A 22,713-nucleotide genomic window follows, 5' to 3' on the forward strand; every position below is an offset into this window, starting at 1 on the left:
GAAACATTTGACTCTTCACATATGGTTAGACTGCAACTCCTATCAACCAGTTGAACAGAAAGGATAGTTGATAGGAATTGAAGTCTGGCAATGTCTAGAGGGCCATGCATCCCCCCTCCTGTTATAAAGATTTGTGTGATTTAATTATTTTTACGTCTATTCCTGCCCTTTCTGTGACAAGTCTGAAGATGCCAAGCCTCACATGTAAATTTATGCAAGCATTTTAGAACAAAGTATGCATGTATGAATAACGCAGAGTTTCGAAGAACTATAATGTGAGCAGATTATAGGTAACAACTATAATGTGCTACCTACTGTGGTAACAAGGACATAATGACATTATTTTTGTGAAGTAACATAAAGACCTATAATTCTGTTACTTTTTCTGGGCAATAACTACAGTTTACCTGTTATTCCTACTACTTTATTGCAGGGGGTTATTTGGGGCTCCCCGTCCCCCTATTTTAAAGTATAGCTTTATAAAAAATAAAATAAAAATAAAAAAGGGACACATTGCAACTATTTTAAAAAATGATAATCACTACCCCTAACATGTTAAGTAAAAATATTCCATGATATGGTGCAAGCAGGTATATATTCATTCCTTGACTATGTATGTTTTGCTGGCTTGCTTATTTGCTCTCTTGTCTTGGCTGCCTTGGTTTCTTGTCACAGATGCATACTACACATGTCTCAGAGCATTAATTATCCCAAGAGACTCTTGCTTTGAGGCAGTTCCCTTCCTAGTTTTTGCCAAAGAAGATTCATTGAGGAAGATCCTAATTTCATTATTTCTCCATTAAAGAAGATCTTCCTGGGCACATCTACCCTGACTTTAGGCTCAAAAATGCACCCTTTCCATTGTATAGAAATGTAATACTAAAATCTGTAGTATAAAATATGTAATGTATCTGAAGAAGCAGACTGCTTATGGTAAAGGGACAGGAAAAGAAATGAGGAGGGATTTAGGAGGTAAGGGCTTTTTAAAAGCATACTCTTATTTTGTAAGCAAATACACGTGGGAGGAGGGACATGAGAGGAGGAGGATGGTGAATGCTTATACTAGTGAAAGATGAAGAGCTGAGAAAAAAAGGTAGGTTTCTAAAAATGTACACATGTGCATGCACACATGCACTGCATAATCTGTTTGGGTTCCCAAAGCAGAGTAGAGAAAAAAGTCACAGAACATCCTCTGAAATGAAGGGAAATCCTTTCACCCCTAGTTCCTGTTTACATGATACTAGCAAACAACCTCTGCTGCTCTAAAACAAAATACTATACAACAGAATACAAAATACACAAAACGGCAAGCGCCTTTATCAGTCTAAATGCTTCACAGTCTTCTTCATCAGGCAATGATATTTAAAATCATACAGGAGAAGAAAACAGATGAAATTAGAGTCACAGGCCTCCATTTTGACTCAGGTCTTACTTCTGTTGTGAGCTAAGATGGTCTGGAAGAAGCAAGTAAAGCCTCAAAGCTATTATGATATATTTTGTGCATTTTAGTTGGCCAATAAAGCTATCAGTGTTTTATGGATTTCAGATTTTGTTTTATTTTGCTGTTATGGCCAATATGGCTACCCCTGAATAGGTCCTCTAAAACAAAAATCAAGTCAATCACATCACAGTGCATTCCTCTCTAAGATGATGTTTGTGTTGGCAAGGTCAACTGTCGGGCAATACAGACGGACTGCTCCATGCCATCCATTTTGCCCCATTTCTGTGTTGCAGCACAGACGCGCTGCAAAAAAAGAGCCACCTATACCAGCTTCTTTTTTGTGATGCTGGAAGCAGAAAGGGCAGCGCCATGACACCACTTCCTGCCAACAACGTCTGGTCGCTGTATGATGGTGGCGCCATCATGGCAGCCCCTGTATGTATGGGAGGTCGCGATGATGCCAGCATCCGTACATATTAGGGTTCAGGAGCATGCGGTTGCTGCATGCTCCTGAACCCTAAAATTGCAGTCGCCACGCCACAAAGAGCCCATGTGTACTGGGCCTATGATATAAAGAAAGAAGCACTCTTTATAAAATATGCAAATACTTTTTATTTAGTTTAATGCCATATATAAAATTAAATGCATACATCCACTCATAAGAGGAAATGTGATGATGGGTAGGAATGGATATGCATAATAAGATTTTTCTTGCAGTTGGTTCCTTACAAGAAGGAACAAATTCAGGGAAGGGACAGATTCATACATCCCTACCTATTACATTCAGATCAGGAAAAGATAGTGTAAAGATAATAAGCCAAAATCATACTGTCCTCCCTGTACACAGTACAGCTATTTGTCCTGAGGCCTATGGGAATTTGTCCTCCTTCTCTGCATCTGTGTTCGTATTACAAAATTCAGTCATGTGGTCAGGATAGATAGATTTAAAATATGAGTAGGCACTCCTCTGAGACTTCTTTTTGATTGATTGATTGATTGATTGAAATTTTATTTATATACCGCCGTTCCGATGATCACGGCGGTTTACAAACAGAATAAGATACAATACGATACAGGTTACAAATATAATACAATACAAATCACAGTTTAAAAATCAAAATTAACAGCGAAAGTCCTTCATAAAAAACCATATACTACTATACATCATTAAAATCCATCATTAACCAATCAAGATAATAAAACAATCTAAAAATACAATAAATAGTATACAGGAGCAAAACAGTCAGGACATGTGAGGGAAGGCTTGACGAAATAAATGAGTCTTAAGGTTTTTCTTAAATGACTCCAGGGAGGGGGCTAAGCAGAGCTCCTCAGGGAGAGTGTTCCAAGACTGCGGGGCCACCACAGAAAAAGCCCTTTGCGCAGTCACTGCGTATCTTGTCTTGGGAACACTCAAAAGTTTTTTCCCACGAGACCTGAGAGTGTAGGGCGGATTGTATGGGGAGAGGCGGTCCTCCAAGTACTCTGGGCCCAAGCCATTTAGGGCTTTATAGGTAACAACCAACACCTTGTATTGTGCCCGGAAGCGAATTGGCAGCCAGTGCAGATCTGCTAGTACAGGTGTTATGTGGCTGGCCCTGGAGCTACCAGTGACCAACCTGGCAGCCATATTTTGAACCAACTGCAGCTTCCGAGTTTGGTACAAGGGTTGCCCCATGTAGAGTGCATTACAGAAATCGAGTTGAGAGGTTACCAGTGCGTGTACTACTGTTTCAAGGTCCCCCCGGTCCAGGTAGGGACGCAGCTGGCGTATCAGCCGAAGCTGATAACAGGTGCTCCTAACTGTCACATCCACCTGAGGAGTCAGGTGAAGTGAGGAGTCAAGAAGCACCCCCAAACTGCGAACTGAGTCCTTCACGGGGAGCGTGAGCCCGTTCAGGACTGGTGGACAAACCTCCTTCCCAGGACCAGGAGAACCTATCACAAGTACTTCCGTTTTCTCTGGATTCAGGCTGAGTCTATTTTCCCTCATCCAGCCCATTACCGACTCCAGACAGGCACTGAGTGGAGAGATACCATCCCTAGTCACTGCATCAGTCGGAGACATAGAGAAGACTATTTGGGTGTCATCAGCGTACTGATAACACCGCGCCCCGTGTCTCCGGATGATCTCTCCCAGCGGCTTCATGTAAATGTTGAATAGCATAGGGGACAAAATCGCTCCCTGAGGGACCCCAGATGTAAGGGCCCTCCTATCGGAGCGACAGTCCCCCAGCTCCACCATCTGGAATCTGCCTGAGAGGTAGGAATGGAACCACTGCAAAGCAGTGCCTCCGATGACCAACTCCCCCAGGCGATCCAGAAGGATACCATGGTCAATGGTATCGAAGGCCACAGAGATGTCCAAGAGCACTAACAGGGACACGCTACCCCGTCCATGCCCAGACGGAGGTCATCGACTAAGGCGACCATGGCAGTCTCAACCCCAAAGCCCGCCCGGAAGCCGGTTTGAAATGGGTCCAGATAATCCGTATCTTCCAAGACCCTCTGTAGCTGGGAGGCAACCACTCTCTCGATCACCTTCCCTAAAAATGGCAGCAGAGATACAGGCCGATAATTGTTTCGAGTTAGGGGGTCAAGGGAGGGCTTCTTTAGTAAAGGTTTTACGATGGCCGTTTTGAGATTAGATGGAAAAAGGCCCTCCCTGAAGGATGAATTGACAATACGACGCAACATTTCTGTTGTCGCTGTTCCCCCTTGAACTGCCAGCCATGAAGGACAGGGATCGAGAGAGCAGGTCGTCTTCCTAACGCTACTGAGGATCCTGTCCACATCCTCAGTACTAACAGACTCAAACTGATCCAGTACAACTGAGTCCACGGAAGCTCTGGACGCCTCTACTCTCGATTCTGAACTAATAACAGCGTCGAGATCGGCTCTTAGCCGAGAGATTTTATCCGCAAAGAAGTTGTTAAACTCGTCACAGCAGGCTTTAGATGGCTCCAATAGTGGGTTCAGGGGGGGGAGCCAGTTGAGTAAGCTCTCTCACAACCCTGAACAGCTCTGCCAGATGCGACTCCGCGGACGCAATTCGTGCAGCATAGAACGAATTCTTAGCTGCACCAATTGCCACTCCATAAGCCTTCAAAAGAGACTCGAGGAGTGTCTTGTCAGATAAGTGCCGATGTCTCCGCCATTTTCGCTCTAGTCGTTGCACAGCCCGCTTCCTTGCCCTGAGATCTTCCGTATACCAGGGCTTTTTATTGGAAGCAGGCCGGAAAGGACACTTGGGAGCGATACTGTGTATAGCCCTGGAGAGATCAGTATCCCAGGTGTTAGTCAGGGCATCAACAGAATCGCCGTCAGCTCCAACCAGATAGCCCTCTAAGGCTTCCTGGAACCTATTGGGTTCCATCAGCCTTCGAGGGTGGACCATTCTAATAGGTCCGCCACCCCCGGGGAGGATCTGGACAGTAGCCTTGATACTAGCCTCAACCAGGAAATGATCTGTCCATGACAGGGCAGAGATATTGGTTACCTCTGCCCACGGAGACTCCATGTCCGTACAGAAGACAACATCGAGTGTCCTACCAGCGGAATGCGTGGGCCCTGTGACCAGTTGGGACAGGCCCATGGCAGTCATGGTAGCCATGAACTCCCAAGCTGCACCTGTTGGAATGACACCGGCCTCAGAGGGGATGTTGAGGTCCCCCAGGACAAGAAGCCTAAGGGACTCCAACACCAGCCCCGAGACCAGCTGTGTCAGCTCGGCCAGGGAGTCTGTTAGCGCACGGGGTGGCCTGTAAACCAACAGAATCCCTATACTGTCCCTGGCCTTTAGGGTCAGGTATAAACATTCGATATGGTCTGTCTGGCGGACATGGTTCCTGGTCAAGGAAAGGGTGTTCTTATAGATCAAGGCAACTCCCCCCCCCCCGCCCACTTGCCCTGATCTGGTCCTTCACTGAGTACCCGGCAGGGAGGGCCTGTGCCCACACCGCTTCGCTCTCAGGCCCAAGCCAGGTCTCAGTAATGCAAACCAGGTCGCAGTTCTTATCCTCCACGAGATCATATATTATGTGGGACTTGTTCTTAACCGACCTGGCATTGCACAGGAGCAGAGAGAGGGTTTGTGGTATAGTTGGGCTGACCCTCAGACCTCTTTGGCTAGGAGAGTGGATGGAAGGTGGGATAGATATTACACATCGATCCCGCCTTCCCTTACGACACAACTCCACTCTCCTACCGCTATATCTCCCCTTGCCCCACACTACTCCAATGGGAGCCCCACTTGACACAGTCGCACCCCCCTCTCCCTCACCAAGCCAATTACAAACCATGTCCAACAAACTCCAGTTGGAGCTCTCCTGCCTCTCTCCCCCCTTCCAGATGGTGGCTGAAGGGAGGGCTGGTTTTCCTTGAGGAAGGCAGTTGGAGCTCGCCTGCCTCTCTCTCCCCTTCCAGATGGTGGCTGAAGGGAGGGCTGGTCTTCCTTGAGGAAGGCAGTTGGAGCTCGCCTGCCTCTCTCTCCCCTTCCAGATGGTGACTGAAGGGAGGGCTGGTCTTCCTTGAGGAAGGCAGTTGGAGCTCACCTGCCTCTCTCTCCCCTTCCAGATGGTGACTGAAGGGAGGGCTGGTCTTCCTTGAGGAAGGCAGTTGGAGCTCGCCTGCCTCTCTCACCCCTTCCAGATGGTGACTGAAGGGAGGGCTGGTCTTCCTTGAGGAAGGCAGTTGGAGCTCACCTGCCTCTCTCTCCCCTTCCAGATGGTGACTGAAGGGAGGGCTGGTCTTCCTTGAGGAAGGCAGTTGGAGCTCGCCTGCCTCTCTCTCCCCTTCCAGATGGGAGCTTCTTTTTGACTTTACCAAACCTGAGACCCTTTAACACTCACAATCACAGCCCCATGATTCCACTGTAGCTGCCCTGGATGCACCCTATGGAATCCTGGGACTTGTAGAAGCAACAGAGGATCTGTTCGGCTGAGAATTCTGAATGCTCCACTATAAACTGGAAGCCCCAGGGTTCTATAGGATGGAACCAAGGCAGTTCAAGTAGAAGCATAATGTTTAAGGGCTCCATGTCTTTTTCTTTTGAGATTGCATGTGAGAGAGGCATCATTTTTCATCCGCTCTTGATACTAGATGTCTTAGCAATTAAGGCCTAATTAAGGCTGGTAGATGGCATAAGGGAGGAATAATTTTCAGTTCCATGCCATAGCTCCATGCTTATGAACTTGTGGCAAAACAAACATTCATATTGTGTACTCTGTAAATGCACATTTACATTTATTTCAGTCTCTGAAGAAGTATTCATTGAACAAGTCTGCTTCCATTCAGAACTCTCCCCCCCCCCCCCAACACAATTTCTTCTGGTTATATTAAAAGTTTTTTTTTTAAAAAAGTGGTTCCCAATATACCTCCCAAATCTAATTTCCTAATATGCATCTGCCAGATTCAAAAGTTCCTTCAGTTCTTTGTTCTGCGGTCTAACATCCATGACTATGCATGTTAATTGCTTTGGCTAGAGCTATTCATTTGAGTTTCACTTTAAAGAGACAGGGTTATATGTATATGTATATTCTGTTGCTCCACTTGACTTAACAGAATATAAAATATAAATTATAGGCAGATCAACTTGAATCTGCCACATCAGTCAGTAATGCAAATCTACCTGGGGACATATCAAGCTGATTTTACAAGCTAACCAAGACGCATGCTGAAGACATGAAAGAATTCAAGGGCAACCTAAGAGATAAGATTTAGCACATGTGGTTACCCTGAATTATAATGTAAGACTTGGATCCATTTCACAATGAGTATTCTCTTAATTCCTTGACAGCTTGTTAATTCCTTGACAAGTCTTTGTTGCTTTGAACTATTCAATTGTTTAATAAAAACAATAAATGCAAGTGTTCTGCCTTGCACAGAAGACTGGTGTTGTTGTTATTCATATTAACTAAACTAGAAACACTTCTTTCCCAAATAGGGTCTCAGAACATCCAAAACTACCAATGAAAGCTTATCAGATATAGCTGTAATAGAATTTTGTTTTTGTTTTTTAATGTTCTACCAAATAGAGTTTTGTTTGAACAAGCAACAATTTTAAGAGCATGGTTCTAGTTTATTTCTTAGAAACAACAAAGCTGGCCAGCTGGCAACTCGTGGGCTAGATCTAAAAGTTACTTTTTGACTTACAACTCCCAAATTTCTTAGCCAACATGGTCACAGTTGCAGATTCTGGAAACTGCAGTTCAAAAAAGCAATTTTCCAAGCTCAAGTGAGATCCTGTTTCAAAATAATGTTATTAGCCATCCACATGGCTATGCCAAATATTAATACAATGAATTAAGTTTTTAGGTAGGTCAAAAGAAGAGGAAAGGGATGGTGGTGGCCATTTTTGCAGCTATTACATGTAAGGGAAGTGTGGAAATTATACAGATATTACTTATAAGGAAAGCATTTCTAATTTGTAATACACTGACAGATGCCAGACACTGGACCTATGTCTTTCTTATCATTTTTGACTCTGTATAAAGTGTATATAACAAAGCATTTGACTGCAAAGGTCATGAAAAGTTATGAATGGTTCTTTAAAGGCATGGGAGTGCCACTATATTTGATAGTCCCAATGAGAAATCTATACTTGGACAAGAGAGTACTGTTAGACTAGAATATAGAGAGACAGAATGGTTCCCAATTGACAAAGCGGTCAGGCAAGGCTGCATTTTATCACATGATTTGTTCAACTTGTATGCAAAAAAATCATACAAGGAACACATTTAGACTCAGAAAAAGGAGGAGAGAAGATAGGAGGAAGGAATATCAACAATGTGAATGACATCATAGTACTAGCAGAAAACATCACAGGCTTGGAACAATTATTAAGGAAAGTGAAATAAGAAAGTGCAAAGGCAGGCTTATTGCTGAACCTAACGAGAACGAAAGTAGTGACCACAAAGAAGCTACATAAATTCAACCTAGACAATGAGGAAATAGAAATAGTTAAAGAGGTCCCATACCTTGGATTAAATATCAAACAGAATGGAGATTGCAGCCAAGAAATCAGAAGACTGGAAATGGGAAAGGCAGTTATGAAAGAACTAGACAGGATCCTAAAGAGTAAAGATATAAAACTGAGCCCTAAAGTTACAATCATCCCAGTTATTGTATTCCCCATCAACATGTATGGATGTGAGAGAAAGATAACATGAAGAGATGTGGTGCTGGAGAAGAGTGCTAAGGATACCGTGGGCAGCCAAAAAGACAAACAAATCAGTCATTGAACAGATCAATACTGAAATCTCCCTGGAAGCCAAGATGATCAAACTGAGGCTGTTGTACTTTGGCCACATCATGAGATGGCCACATAATGACTCACTGGAAAATACAATAATGCTAGGAAAGATAGAAGGTAGTAGATAGAGAAGAGGATAGCATGCCAGATGGATAGATTCAATTAGGGAGATCACAGGCTTGTATCTACAGGACCTAAGTAGAGGAGTAAAAGACAAGGGGGCTTAGAGATGTCTCATTCACAGGTCACCATGAGTCAGGGTTAAAATGAGGGGAGTTAATGAAAACAAACAACATATAAAGTGTAGATAAGCTTTAGAATAGTTTCTAAATATCTTCAGAGAATGAAGATGCCAACCACAGATGCTGGCGAAACACCAGGAAGAAACTCTTCTAGAACATGGCCACATAGCAGGAAAAACCCACAAAAAACTATGGATGCTGGCCATGAAAGCCTTCAACTTCACACTGTAGATAAGTTTACTTGTTTGCAGTGCAATGTTTGCAATGCATTCAGAAATTACAGACATTTCCAGAGTAGTAAGCATGTTACTCTGCTGAAGCAAAACCAACAAACTCTTGTAGCACTTTAAAGACAAACACATTTGTTTGTTTGTTTGTTTGTTTTGGCATACTCTTTTTTTTTTGCACCTGAACAAGTGGAGTGCAGTTCACAAAAGCTTATTTCAAATAAACATTGTTAGTCTTTAAAATGCCACACAACTCTTTGTTGATAAACTATCAAGAATTTCATTAGAGGTATAGTTTGTCATGTAAAATATAGCGCAAGTACTACTGTATGAAGAAATTGCAACTAGGTAACACTGACAATACAAATCAAATATTAAAATTTAAAATATAAAGGTGTACTTACTAAACACCTTAAAGACATTGGCTTATTGATAAAACTCCAGTGTTTTCAGTGAAGCTTGCATTTGTGGTTGTGTATCAGATCATCCTCCCTCAACTTTTATCAGTATAATTGTATTCTACTTCATTTGTTCTCAAAACAGTGACATCTTTATTGGAACAACAGAAATGCACAAAATACTTGATGTAAGCTTTCAAAGCTCCACTGGCTTCTTCACCAGGCAAAGATTTTTTTAAAAATGGGGGGGGGGGGGGATGACAAAGTTAGTCACAGACCTGTATTTTGTCAAGACATTGTTGACATTGTTTTGTGGATTTTGGATATTATTATACTTTGCTATATGGCCAACACAGCTATCCCGAATATGTTCCCTTATTTGTTCTGAATTCTTAAAAGGTTATTTTACTTGATACAGTTAATTTTACCTGATCACATGGCCATGTCAGATTTTGCTAAACCTTTTTCTTTTCTTTTTCTTTTTTTCCTTTTGTTATTTTGAAGAACACTAAGAGTTTTATCCGTGTGTGTGTGTGTGTGTGTGTTTGTGTGTTTAAGGCAATACAAAATGCTATGTTTCAACTGTGGTTGAAGTAACGATCATGTATTATTACAGTGTAATTTGCAAAGAATCCCATGAACTTTTAAGGATAATGGTTATTATAGCAAATCTGACATGATAATGCAAACAAGCAAGGACAATAAAGTTGAAATTCTTACGAAAACTGAAAGTGACTTTATTGTTTGGCGCTGCATTAAGACTTGCTCAGTTTTTACTTTAAGTATAGTAAATGAAAGTAATTATATAAATATGTGTGTGAGAAAAACACATAACTGTTCTGTGATCAGACATAGTTAAAGATCTGTGTTCCCTCCCACCACCCCCTTGAGTGAATGTCTGATCTGCAAGACAACATCTTATCCTCCAAAGCAAAGCACTTCAAGTGCAAGAACTTACATTATGGACCTTCTTAATTTTTTAGAAACTTCTCCCTTGCTTTTCTCTGTTTTGCACTTTTGACTCTATCCCCCTCTGCGTATTCTAAACCTCTCTCCAGTCATGTGCAAGTATTTAATGCCCAGTATTATGCTGTCCTAAATATCCTAAAGGCCCCGGACCCCATCTGATCTGGGAAGCTAAGCAGGATCAGCCTGGTTAGTACTGGGATTGGAATACCAAGTGCTGTAGGCTACATTTCACAGTAAGGAACTGGCAAAGCCAACTCTGAGTATTCTTTGTTTCAGAAAACCCTTTGAAATTCATGGTGTCACCAAAAGTAGACAACTTAAATACATACACACTCACAAATTAAGGGAAAGCCATTTTCTTTCTCACCTGCTCTCCCTTTCTCCCCCTCTCACACACATATCTGCTGGGCTATGGGCCATCAAATAAATTGTCGTTTGCCCATATGTAAAATAGCTAATGGCTATAGCTTCTGCTCATAATGGAGACATTAACAATAATCTGCCTCACTCTGCCAACTGATTTCCTCAGATTAGTATACATGAATTGGTGTTCATTTGCCACATAGGCCTGACAATTTTGTTACCTTTGAATATCCAGAGGTACCTCAAAAAGTAATGGGTTGCTATATTATGCCTCTGTTGGATGTGATTATTTATAATGGGATTACATGCTGGTGTGGCTGCACTTGGATTTCTACTCCTTTTGCATTTCGGTATTAGAATTTACACAAATACGATTCATGATCTGGCATAATGCATAAATAAAATGCTTTTGATTTGATAATGTGTATCTGATCTGTGCTGATTATGCTCAGCATTGCCATTGTACAGCCTAAGCCCCTCTTAGTATTTGCCAATTCACAAACACAGCAGATATTGTAAATGGATTTTGAAATCCTTTGTAAATATCCTATCTGACTGCACTACTGGTAATAATTCTGTAGATATTTTTTTGATAACACCTCTCATTTCAAAGGCTACCAGAATTACAATGTGCTAAAGGAAGGTTGGCATTTTCTGCAGGGAGAAAAATTGATTTTTAAAAAGCAACACACTACAGATGCTCTCTCCCTCTCCCTCTCTCTCTTGCTGTTCTTTGTGTGCAAGAAGTTTGTTATAAAACATTGTTTTTATTGGAAATCACTCTTCAAGAGTGAATAATTACATAAGTCTTATATTTTAATAAATGAAATACTTGCATCTCCTCAACATCTGTAGCATCTTTATAGGGTTTGTAAGTGTAGAAAGTTGTGGGAATCTTGGTATTAAAAGCTGCAGCAATAATTGGTCTTCTAATGTCACAAAAAGAGGCATACAGACCAATAGATAGACCAGTAGATATACAGACTGATAATTAGACCAACAAATAGTTTTGGGGGGAGGCAAACTGACATACGGTGGAGACACTCCTGTCTTTCACAGATTATAGATCAGTATGAAGCTCCTTTGGGATTCTTTTCCCACTGAAAATTCAAATTCCATGATGATGTACAAAGGTTTGGGTAAAGGAAGGGCAGCAGTGCAAAAGTACCAGTGACTTCTCCTGTACCTGGCTAGGGATGTGCAAATTTCACAGTCTCAGTCAATTTCATTTAATTTCATTGTTGCTTCAAATTCCCTCTGCATTCTTCTGCTGACATTGTTTTGCATTACATTGTAAGGAGTTCTTTTTTTCTTCTTACAAGCGAGTGTGTGTGTGTGTGTGTGTCTGTGTGTGTGTGTGTGTATTAAAAAGAAGTATCTATATTTGTATGCATTATCGCATTAACTGAAGTTTAGCATCTATAGTGTATACTTTTAATTGTTTGCATTTTGGCCATTCACACCGTTTAAGGACTTTATTACACAGGGCAATAAACTGCAAGCATTTTTTTTACTGGGACCTAACACGGTGTTGCCTCCTTTCTGTTGTTTTCTTGGTGGGAGGCAGTTTGGAAGGTGTAGCTTTTCACTTATGAAGTCCCAAATGTACATAGTTTTGTGCTTATTTTATATCTCCAAAACATACCAGAGATCTCGGGCCCATTCACACTACACAATTGTTGAGCTATTATTCCGCTGTTATTCATGTCCACTGCCATGGTCACATCCTATGGAAAGGATGTAGAGAAGAGACTTAGAACTTTACCACACCAGGCTATTCTTCCACTAAAATTGTGTTCTTTTCAGAAGAGCTATGCAATTGGGACTATTCTCTTCTTTATCACATCTTCATAATCTTCGTAATCTTTCCAGCATTACAATTTTCACTGGTGTTAATACCTTATCACACACAGCATTTGGCATTGCCCATCCAGTACCATCCAGTACTTCCCAGTGTGTGCCTAGTTTGGCACAAATACACAGACACCCCTACCAAAAAATATAAATATAAAGGCCTTTTTTTCCTAGGGTGGGGGAAGTTTAGATGAAAGCAATTAACCTGCTAGCGATTAATCTTTTCTATTTAATTTAGGAACGCCTTCCTCCTGATCACTGGCAAGTTAAAGGCAAGCAACATATAAAGCCCGTCATCACACCACTCAAAATTGGGATTAAAGCAGAATTGATTTATCACACTGCAAATGCTAGCACCACAAAAGCAGGAAAGGGGATTATTCATGGAAGTTCTGCATGAAAGAAAAGATACACCTGCCAAGTGGGCTCCCATCAAGATAACAACAGAAATGAGCCAATACCACATGATAAATCCTACTAACAAATGCTATTAACCTGCTCTCAGGGTGTTGAAAAAGATAATTTTATTCTTAAAAACAGTCCAGCATGTTTCAGCCTAAAAATATTTAATGACCTTTTATGGGGCTGTTAAAAGATAAAAGAAAGAAAAGGGTCAATGCATAAAAAACAAAAATTATTATAGGAAACAAGTTACAATTTGTAATATCAATTTTGCATACATCTATATTATATCAAGTTGCATGTAAAATATCTGTTTTAAAAATTCCTATTAACCCAAATAAACTTATACAAATACAAAGTATTACTGACAGTGCAACTTTAAAACCTCCTGCAGGGATTCTAAAAAGAGTGTCTCCAAAGCTTATGCCTTGTAATTGATAATTTGAGAAGTAGGAGGCAGAGCGTTATACTGTTCCAATGTTTTTTCAGCAGCTACCAAGGACATCCTTATCAATTCTACATCAGGGTGGCAAGTTAGGAGATATGTGAAAACTCAAGTTTTAAAGCAGATGGGTGTACTCTAAGTTCATTTAGACCATGGGGGGACTAATATGTCAAGTCTCAACATCCAATCTGTTTCTTTTATAAGCAGGGTCATCTGATTCTAGTGGGGTGAATTTCTCAATTATCTAAAACAGTAGATCCTTAAAAGAATGATCAAAATTATATCTCAGAAGGAAAAAAAATAACCAAAATATATAAGATACTTCTTGACACAGAATTGGAAGAAGAGACAGTAAAAGTAAATATGGTTAAATGGATGCAGGATATAGACCAACAGATTACATTAGAAAGCTGGGGGAAAGTTTGGAAGAAGAATCTAAGATTTACAAGAAGTACCTATCTAACAGAGAATTATTATAAAATGTTCTATAGATGGCATCTCTCACCATTAAAATTGGCCAAGATAAAAGGAAATAAAGACAGCAGCTGTTGGAAATGTAAACAACCTAATGCATCTTATTATCATATGTGGTGGGAGTGTCCCGAAGCAACTAAATTCTGGAAATTGATACATGCTAAAATGCAAGATATTTTGCAAATCGAATCCAAACTAAACCCTAAATTATATCTATTAAATATTAAGGAAGATGTAAAAGTAAAATTAAATCAAGATGAAAGAGGAGTTGTTCTGTACTTGGTCACAGCAGCTCACCTTACATTTGCTAGATGCTGGAAGGTAATAAGCACAGATCTACTTGAAGAATGGATTATGAAAGTATCTGATTTATCTATCATGGATAAATTGACAATGGTTATAAATGGAAAAACAGAACAACATTTCCAAAGGAAATGGGATAAGGTCAACAGGTTATGGGATTGAAATCCCCAGATTTAAGACAAAAGGCTATAGTTTGGGGGGGGAACTTATTTCTATATCTATATCTACTTTATTATGTTTGTCAATTGACAATATATTGTATATATGATAATATAGACAAAATGGGAATTTCGGATCTGATAAAGGAAAAGATGCTTATATATGCAAACTACTGAGATATATTGCCGTTCATAATGTAATTACAAGTAAGCTGTTATTTTAAATTGAAAATAAATAAATAAATAAATAAATAAATGTGAAAAAGAATGATCATGTTCCAGAAAACAGTCAACCAAATGGGCACCTGATATTGCTAAGATGCTCCCCTGTACATATTTTAAGGCTCTAGATTTTTTTCCCCTATATACAATTTGTTGCAGGTGCACTTGATGGCATAAATGACATATGGAGTGCTACAAGTCAAAAATAGTTTGAAGGTGTGTGTTTTTTTCATTCTGAACCGCAAACTATTACCTTGAATCTGTACTTACAATACATACAATGTCCACATAGATGGGCAATGGTCTCTTGGGTCTGTTGCTGGTGGTAGAATGTTGGGATAGGGATGCTGAACTGTTCTGAAATCACTTATTAGTATGCCATGCATGCTAAGCATTCTTTTAAAAGAAACAAGGGGCTTTTCATGGGTGCCCCACAAAATGTGCTAATATTTTCTGATACAACTCTGCAATTTTGGGGTTATGCTGTCATAAGTCAAACTGCAGTTTATTCTGTAATTAGTTTTTCTTTCTTATTTTTTAGAAGATCAGTGCATGTGCAGCCCTGTTGAAACTGTTGTTAATGACAGGCTCTGGATAGCCTCTGACCTGCAAGCTGGCGGCAAGTGAACTTATTCATCTAAAATGTCTACCTCTCTTGTACAGTTCCCATTAATTCTTAAAAACTGACTATATGGTAGACTATTTCTCAAAAATGTAGGGTGGTGAATTGTCAAACCTTAGACAAGTATTTCAGTCAGTAGAGACTGTGTGTAGCTTTGTTCCTTCTTTCTTAATAGTGATGCCCAAAAAGTGGATCTTGTTAGAATGATAGTGAGTCTCAAACGCCCCCTTCTGCCTCTCGCCGGACCACCGACGCCACCAGAGCTGCGCCTTCGGCCGGGCGGCCTCCTCCCGGGGTGTCGGAGGTGCGCATCTGCGCACCGCCCCGGGAGCGCCGCCCACGGACTGGGGAGCTCCGCGGCGGGACCCCCTTAAGACTCTGGGCTTGGCTTCTGGCTTTGGCGTTTGGCAGCCAGGAAGCAAGTGGGCCTTTAAGGGACACCTGGGGGGAAGCAGGGAGGAGCCCGCCAGGTGAGAGCGGCGGGTACAAAAGCCGGGCAACCGGTCCCTCCTTGACACGCCCCCTTCTGCCTCTCGCCAGACCACCGACGCCACCAGAGCTGCGCCTTCGGCCGGGCGGCCTCCTTCCGGGGTGTCGGAGGTGCGCATCTGCGCACCGCCCCGGGAGTGCCGCCCACGGACTGGGGAGCTCCGTAGCTGCGGAGCTGCGCAACTGCGCAGCTTTTATTGGGCGAAGAGGCTTTGGACTAGCCTGGGAGCAGGGGATGCCTGTGGTGGCTAACCCCTGCTCCTTTAATAGCCATAGGAGGGTGGGGGGAGGATAGGGAAGCGGGGGATGCCTGGGCCGGGGATAACATCCTTGCGAGCGGGGCTCCAATTGAGGTTGTGTGGGGCAGGGGGAGGTATGGTGGTGGGAGAAGGGACTGGCGTTCCAGGGGAAGGCGTGATAGATGCTTCATATCTATCTCGCCTTCCTGTCCCTCTCCCAACCAGAAGGACCTGAGGGTGACTCCAACCGTGCCACAAACCCTGTCGCTGCTCCTGTGCAATGCCAGGTCTGTCAATAACAAGACCCACATCCTCCAGGATCTGCTGGAGGACTCTAAGTGTGACCTGGCTTGCATTACCGAGACCTGGCTGGGGCCTGAAGGGGATGCAGTGTGGGCTCAGGCCCTGCCCGCCGGGTTCTCGGTGAAGGATCAGCGCAGGTTAGGTGGGCGGGGGGGGGTGTGGCCTTGATACATAGGAACACTGTGTCCCTCACCAGGAACCACATCCGACAGACCTCCTATATCGAGTGTATTTACCTGACCCTAAAGGCTAGGGACAGTCTAGGGATTCTGTTAGTGTATCGGCCACCCCGTGCATTAGCGGACTCCCTTAACGAGCTGACACAGCTGGTCGCTGAGCTGATGCTGGAGACACCCAGGCTTCTTGTCCTGGGCGACTTCAACATCTCCCTCACGGCCAGCCATGTTCCATCCGGTGTGGCTCGAGAATTCATGGATACCATGGCGGCCATGGGCCTGTCCCAGCTGATACAGGGTCCTACGCATTGTGCGGGTAATACTCTCGATTTGGTCTTCTGTTCGGATGCGGAAAATCCGTGGGTGGAAATAACTAATGTTTCCCCCCTGTCATGGACGGATCACTTCCTGGTAGAGGTGAAAATCAAGGCTTCTACCCAGATCCCCCCCGGGGGTGGTGGACCTGTTAGGATGGTCCACCCTCGAAGGCTGATGGAACCTGAGAGGTTCCAAGAAGCCTTAGAGGGGCTCACGGTTGGAAATGACAGCGACTCTGTTGATGCCCTTACCGGTATCTGGAATACCGGACTCTCTAGGGCTATACACAGGATCGCTCCCAAGCGCCCTCTCAGGCCCGCTTCCAAACGTAAGCCCTGGTATACGGAAGATCTCCGGGCAAGGAAGCGGGTCCTGCGACGGCTAGAGTACCGTTGGCGGAAACACCTTCGCTTAAACGACAAGACTCTCCTAGACCAACTGTTAAAGGACTATGGAGAGGCAATACGAGCAACAAAGAATTCGTTCTATGGTGCCCGTATTGCGTCCGCTGAGTCGCGTCCGGCAGAGTTGTTCAGGGTGGTTAGGGAGCTAACTCAGCTCCCTCCCACCCTGAACCAGATCCTTGAACCTTCTAAGGCCTGCTGCGACATGTTTAACGACTTTTTTGCGGATAAAACTTCTCGTATAAGCGAAGGTCTGAACGCCGACATTATAGCAGAACCTAGAGTAGAAGTGTCCAGAGCCTCTGTGGACTATGTTAAACTGGATCAGTTTGAGTTGGTGAGTACCGAGGATGTGGACAAGATCCTCGGAAGTGTTCGGAAAACAACCTGCTCTCTTGATCCCTGCCCCTCGTGGTTAGCAGCCCAGGGGGGACCGGCGGTAACACTGTTGTTACGCCGGATAATTAATACATCTCTGAGGGATGGGCTATTTCCATCGGATCTTAAATTGGCCATTGTAAAACCGATCCTAAAAAAGCCCTCCCTTGACCCCCTGGTTCATAATAATTATCGGCCTGTTTCGCTGCTACCGTTTTTGGGAAAGGTGATCGAGAGGGCGGTTGCGATCCAGCTTCAGGCGGTTTTGGATGAAACGGATTATCTGGACCCATTTCAAACTGGCTTCCGGGCGGGCTACGGGGTTGAGACCGCCATGGTCGCCCTGGTCGATGATCTCCGTCTGAGCATCGATGGGGGAAGCGTGTCCCTATTGGTGCTCTTGGACATCTCAGCGGCTTTCGATACCATAGACCATGGTATCCTTCTGGGGCGCCTGGCAGAGGTGGGGATCGGGGGCACTGCGCTCCAGTGGTTCCGTTCCTACCTCTCCGGGAGGTCCCAGATGGTGCAGCTGGGAGACGTGTGCTCTGATGAGAGGCCCCTTAAAACTGGGGTCCCTCAAGGAGCCATTCTGTCTCCCATGCTATTTAACATTTACATGAAACCGCTGGGAGAGATCATCCGGAGACATGGGGCGCGGGGTTATCAGTACGCTGATGACACCCAAATTATTTTCTCTATGTCTCCGACTGATGCAGTGACCGGGGATGGCGTCTCTCCTCTCGTGGCCTGTCTAGAGTCAGTAATGGGCTGGATGAGGGAAAACCGACTCAAATTGAATCCAGAGAAAACGGAGGTACTAGTGATAGGTTCTCCTGGTCCAGGAATGGCGGTGGTTCCACCTGTCCTGAACGGGGTCACGCTCCCTGTGAAGGACTCCGTGCGCAGTCTAGGGGTGCTTCTTGACTCGTCGCTTCACCTGACTGCTCAGGTGAACGCGACGGTCAAGAGCACGTGTTATCAGCTTCGGCTGATCCGCCAGCTGCGCCCATACCTGGCCCAGAGGGACCTAGAAACTGTTGTACATGCTCTGGTAACTTCGAGATTGGATTTCTGCAATGTACTCTACATGGGGCAACCCTTATACCAAACTCGGAAGCTGCAAATGGTGCAGAACATGGCAGCCCGGCTGGTCACTGGTGCTCCCAGGACCAGCCATATAACACCGGTGCTGAAAGACCTCCATTGGCTGCCCATTCGCTTCCGAGCCCAATATAAGGCGTTGGTAATCACCTATAAAGCCCTAAATGGCTTGGGCCCGGGATACCTGAAGGACCGCCTCTCCCCATACATTCCGCTTCGCACCCTCAGAACGTCTGGGCAGCAATTACTGAAGGTGCCTGGGGCTAGGTTGGCCTCCACTACACGGAGGTCATTCTCCACAGCTGCCCCAGCCCTTTGGAATACGCTGCCCACCGAGCTCCGCTCGTCTACCACCCTGGCCCAATTCAGGAAGGATTTAAAGACCTTCCTGTTCCAACAGGCATTCCCCGAATAAAATCCTGTGGGCCTCCCTCCTCTTCCGTGGCCAAGAGGTTGGGCTATGGGGCTTTTATTGGTTATTTTTTTGTATAATCATTGTATTGTATTTTTAATCTTTTGATGTGTACATGATTGTATTTTAATCTATGTTGTAAGCCGCCCTGATTTCTAGAAGGGCGGGATATAAATAAAAATTTTATTATTTTTTTTTATTATTGTTTATAGAATTGATCCACCCCAAAAATTATTTCGAAACATCCTGACTTCCTGTCCAGATAAGGAACACATCATCTATAAAATTGCACCAGCATCCCATATTCTTTTTATAAGGGCTGTTGACACTATAGTTGTACAGTATACTGTGAATGGCTCCCTTGTAAATGTATGAGGTTTTGAGGCCAGATACACATTTGCCTCATGAATCTCAGGAGATGCAAAGGGATACTTCCACCATGAATCATGACTCCAACAACAGCAAATACATCCCTAGCTAGCACTGCAAGACAAGGTTTGAGCTTTTGCTGTTGTACTGAAACTTATCATTCTCAGCTCTGGGAATTGCTTTGATATTAAACATTTTATATTACCATGGTGTGAGCCCTAGGATAGAAAGGTAACATTATGTGCATTAGCATGTAAATATGGGCAACAAAAACATGGGCATCAAACTGTCATCGCTGCAGTCCCAAGCTTAGAACTGGGGGGAAAGACTGAAATGGCCAAATTGAAGGATGGGGTGTTGCTAACTGAAGTTAGCAGTTGAAAGATGATGTTTTGCTAACTGGAATCTCAAAATCTTAATCCAGAGCCTACCAAGTGGAATCTAGCTGAGCAGATCCTTTCAAGTCCCCAGACCTGAACCCAAGGAACCAAGAGCACATTGGGTAAGAGGCCATACAGCAGTGATTTCCAAAGTGGGTGGTACCACCTCCTAGGTGTGGTGGAAAGATCCAGGGGGGTGGTGAGAGAAAAGTGGGCAGCTGGGCAGAGAGGAAAAGCAAGCAGCAGAGGTTATTTCAAAGTATTGGCATGCAAGAAAGACAAAAGGAACCAGCAGCCTTTAGGACCATAGTGGGGATGAGCAGTTAGAGCACACAGCAATGTGGGAGAAACACTAGCAAAAAAAAAAGCTTTCCAGTTCGGGACCTTGCTTAAGATTTTTGAGCTTTGCAGGGACTTGGCTGCAGATTGGAGCTGTGCTGTTGCTCCTGTTTTCTTTTGTTGGACAAGCCAAGAGAAAGAGAAGAAACAATGGTTATGTGAGGGAGGGAGATGACTTGAAGCTGTGTGTGGAAGGCATGTCTTTTGGGAAGGAAGGGGAGAAGCAGCCGCTTGGGTTCCATTCTTGGTAGAAGAGAGGAATCATCATCATCATCATCATCATCATCATCATCATCATCATCACCACCATCACCATCACCATCATCATCATCATCCAGGATTGTTGCTTCAAAAGAGTCCTTTGCTTATCTCACCTCCGTTGGGTTGAGAGACCTTTCTCACCAGGGACAAAAGTAGGAAGTTGGCTGCACACCTCTCTGCCCCAGCAAAGAAAGATTGAGAGTCCAAGATTGAGAGTCCAAGACTGAGAGTCCTTTCTTGCTGAGGAGATGTCTCTCTCTTTGCACCCAGTCACCCTGGGAGCAGCAACCAAGCAGCCAGCCTTCATTTTGCTGTAAGATCAGCACAGGTGAGATGGAAGAGGAGACCTGGGATGCAGCCACTACTGTATTTGTGCATTAGAGGCTGAAGTGAAGGAGGATGCAGTTGTGAGCTGGGCATGGCTGAGGTAGATATTGCTGGCTGGCTGCCTGCTGCAAAAACAATAGACCTAATATCAAGAAATAAGTGTTGGGGAGCACAAGGGTTATTGACCAAGAGGAAATGGGCTGATAGCCTGAAGAGCAAGGGGAAAACATTCTGTATTGGTGTGTCTATCTTTGGTTTTAACCATTTAGGGAGTGCTAGTTCACTGATAAGAGGTATAGAAATGTACGTGTTATTGCTGTTTCAATGGTAACATTTCATTTAAAAATAAAAATCAAGGTCAGTTGTTATGCAGTGAAATACTAATGTCTTTTTTTGTGCAGTAAACAGATTTTCTGTACAAAAACCCCAAATGTATTTCTCTGCAACACTTTATTATACAGAAAGAATTGTTGTTCTGTGCTTTCAAATCATTTCAACTTTAAGGTGACCTTAAGGTAAACTTATGACAGGTTTTCCTTGGCAAGATTTGGTCAGAGGAGGTTGCCTCTGCTTTGCTCTGGGTCAAAAGACTGTGATTTGCCCAAGGTCACCCAGTGAATTTCCATTGTGGAACACATTCAAACCCTGGTCTCCCGGACTGCTGGTCCAATACCCAAACAATATACGAACACTATTTGTATGTTGGACTAGGCTCTGACAGAGAGAATGCTGCAGGAAGAAAACTATTTTATCCTTGCATTCAATAATGAAATAATCAAGGATCTGCTACTTAATGGTCCCTGTTCATGGCCAGTCATCTCACAACAGAGCTGAAGAAGAAGCTACTTGCCAATGAATTTCCCAGTGTGTTGGAATACATTTATTTACCCTACCATAAATGCTGGTACAACAAAGATTCCACTTTTTGCAGAAATAGAGTGAGAAATCCTCAAGGTAAAAATAACTATGCTGAAGGAATGCAATGTATGTGAATGTACAACAATGCTCATGTGCTGCAATGTACTGGGAAGTGCTGGAATGCTATCAGATACTGAAATGTATATAAATACTTGTAAGAGATCTGCCATTGTGTGCAGTTTCCTCAACAGATGACATATGTGCTAGGATGCCTCAATAAAGTATAAGTTGATTATCCTTACCAAAATAATGTACCTTATCAGTTTGTGTGTGCGTGTGTGTACTCTATAGAAGGAAGATGTTAGACTATGTAAAGTTTAGCATGAAAGAAATGAGCCTAGAATATATAGTATCTATTAAAGAAAATTTCCTGTACTGAAATGTCTGTGTGATATGAGGATCCTCCACTAGGACCATGTCTGAATGGGCCAAAAGGCCCATTCCTGTCCTTCATTCTGATGTCACCTTGTTTGGATGATGCACAGCCCAACCCCTGGTTCTGGATCAAGTTATCCAGATAACATCCAGCATGTTCCACATCAAAATTGGGGTATACTAACATTAAAACAGAGTAAGCTAATCGTATACCTGTTGCTCTGGATCCACCAGGAAATTTGGAACCCTCTGTTCCCATGCCACGGTATCTTTCCACACAAGCTGCTGCTGCTGATGATGATGATGATGTGGGCTGCTTGTTCTGGAGTCACATTGGGCCACCAGGTGCTTCTGCTGCTGCTGTGGGTTGCTTGTTCTGGAGTCAGAACAAGGTGTGTAGCCATGTGACCATCACTGGGTACAACATTCTGACCTTAAATGTGAGTGACTTGCAGAAGATGTGCTGAGTGGCTCAACAGGACACCCATGCAGACAATTGTCCTGATGTAGGAATGGAGTCTGAGGTAATAGGAGGAGGTCAGAGCAGCT

Source organism: Sceloporus occidentalis, unplaced genomic scaffold (genome assembly GCF_023333645.1).
Source record: "Sceloporus occidentalis isolate IW3139 unplaced genomic scaffold, rSceOcc1.0.p SCAF_6, whole genome shotgun sequence".
In the NCBI taxonomy this organism is placed as follows: Eukaryota; Metazoa; Chordata; class Lepidosauria; order Squamata; family Phrynosomatidae; genus Sceloporus; species Sceloporus occidentalis.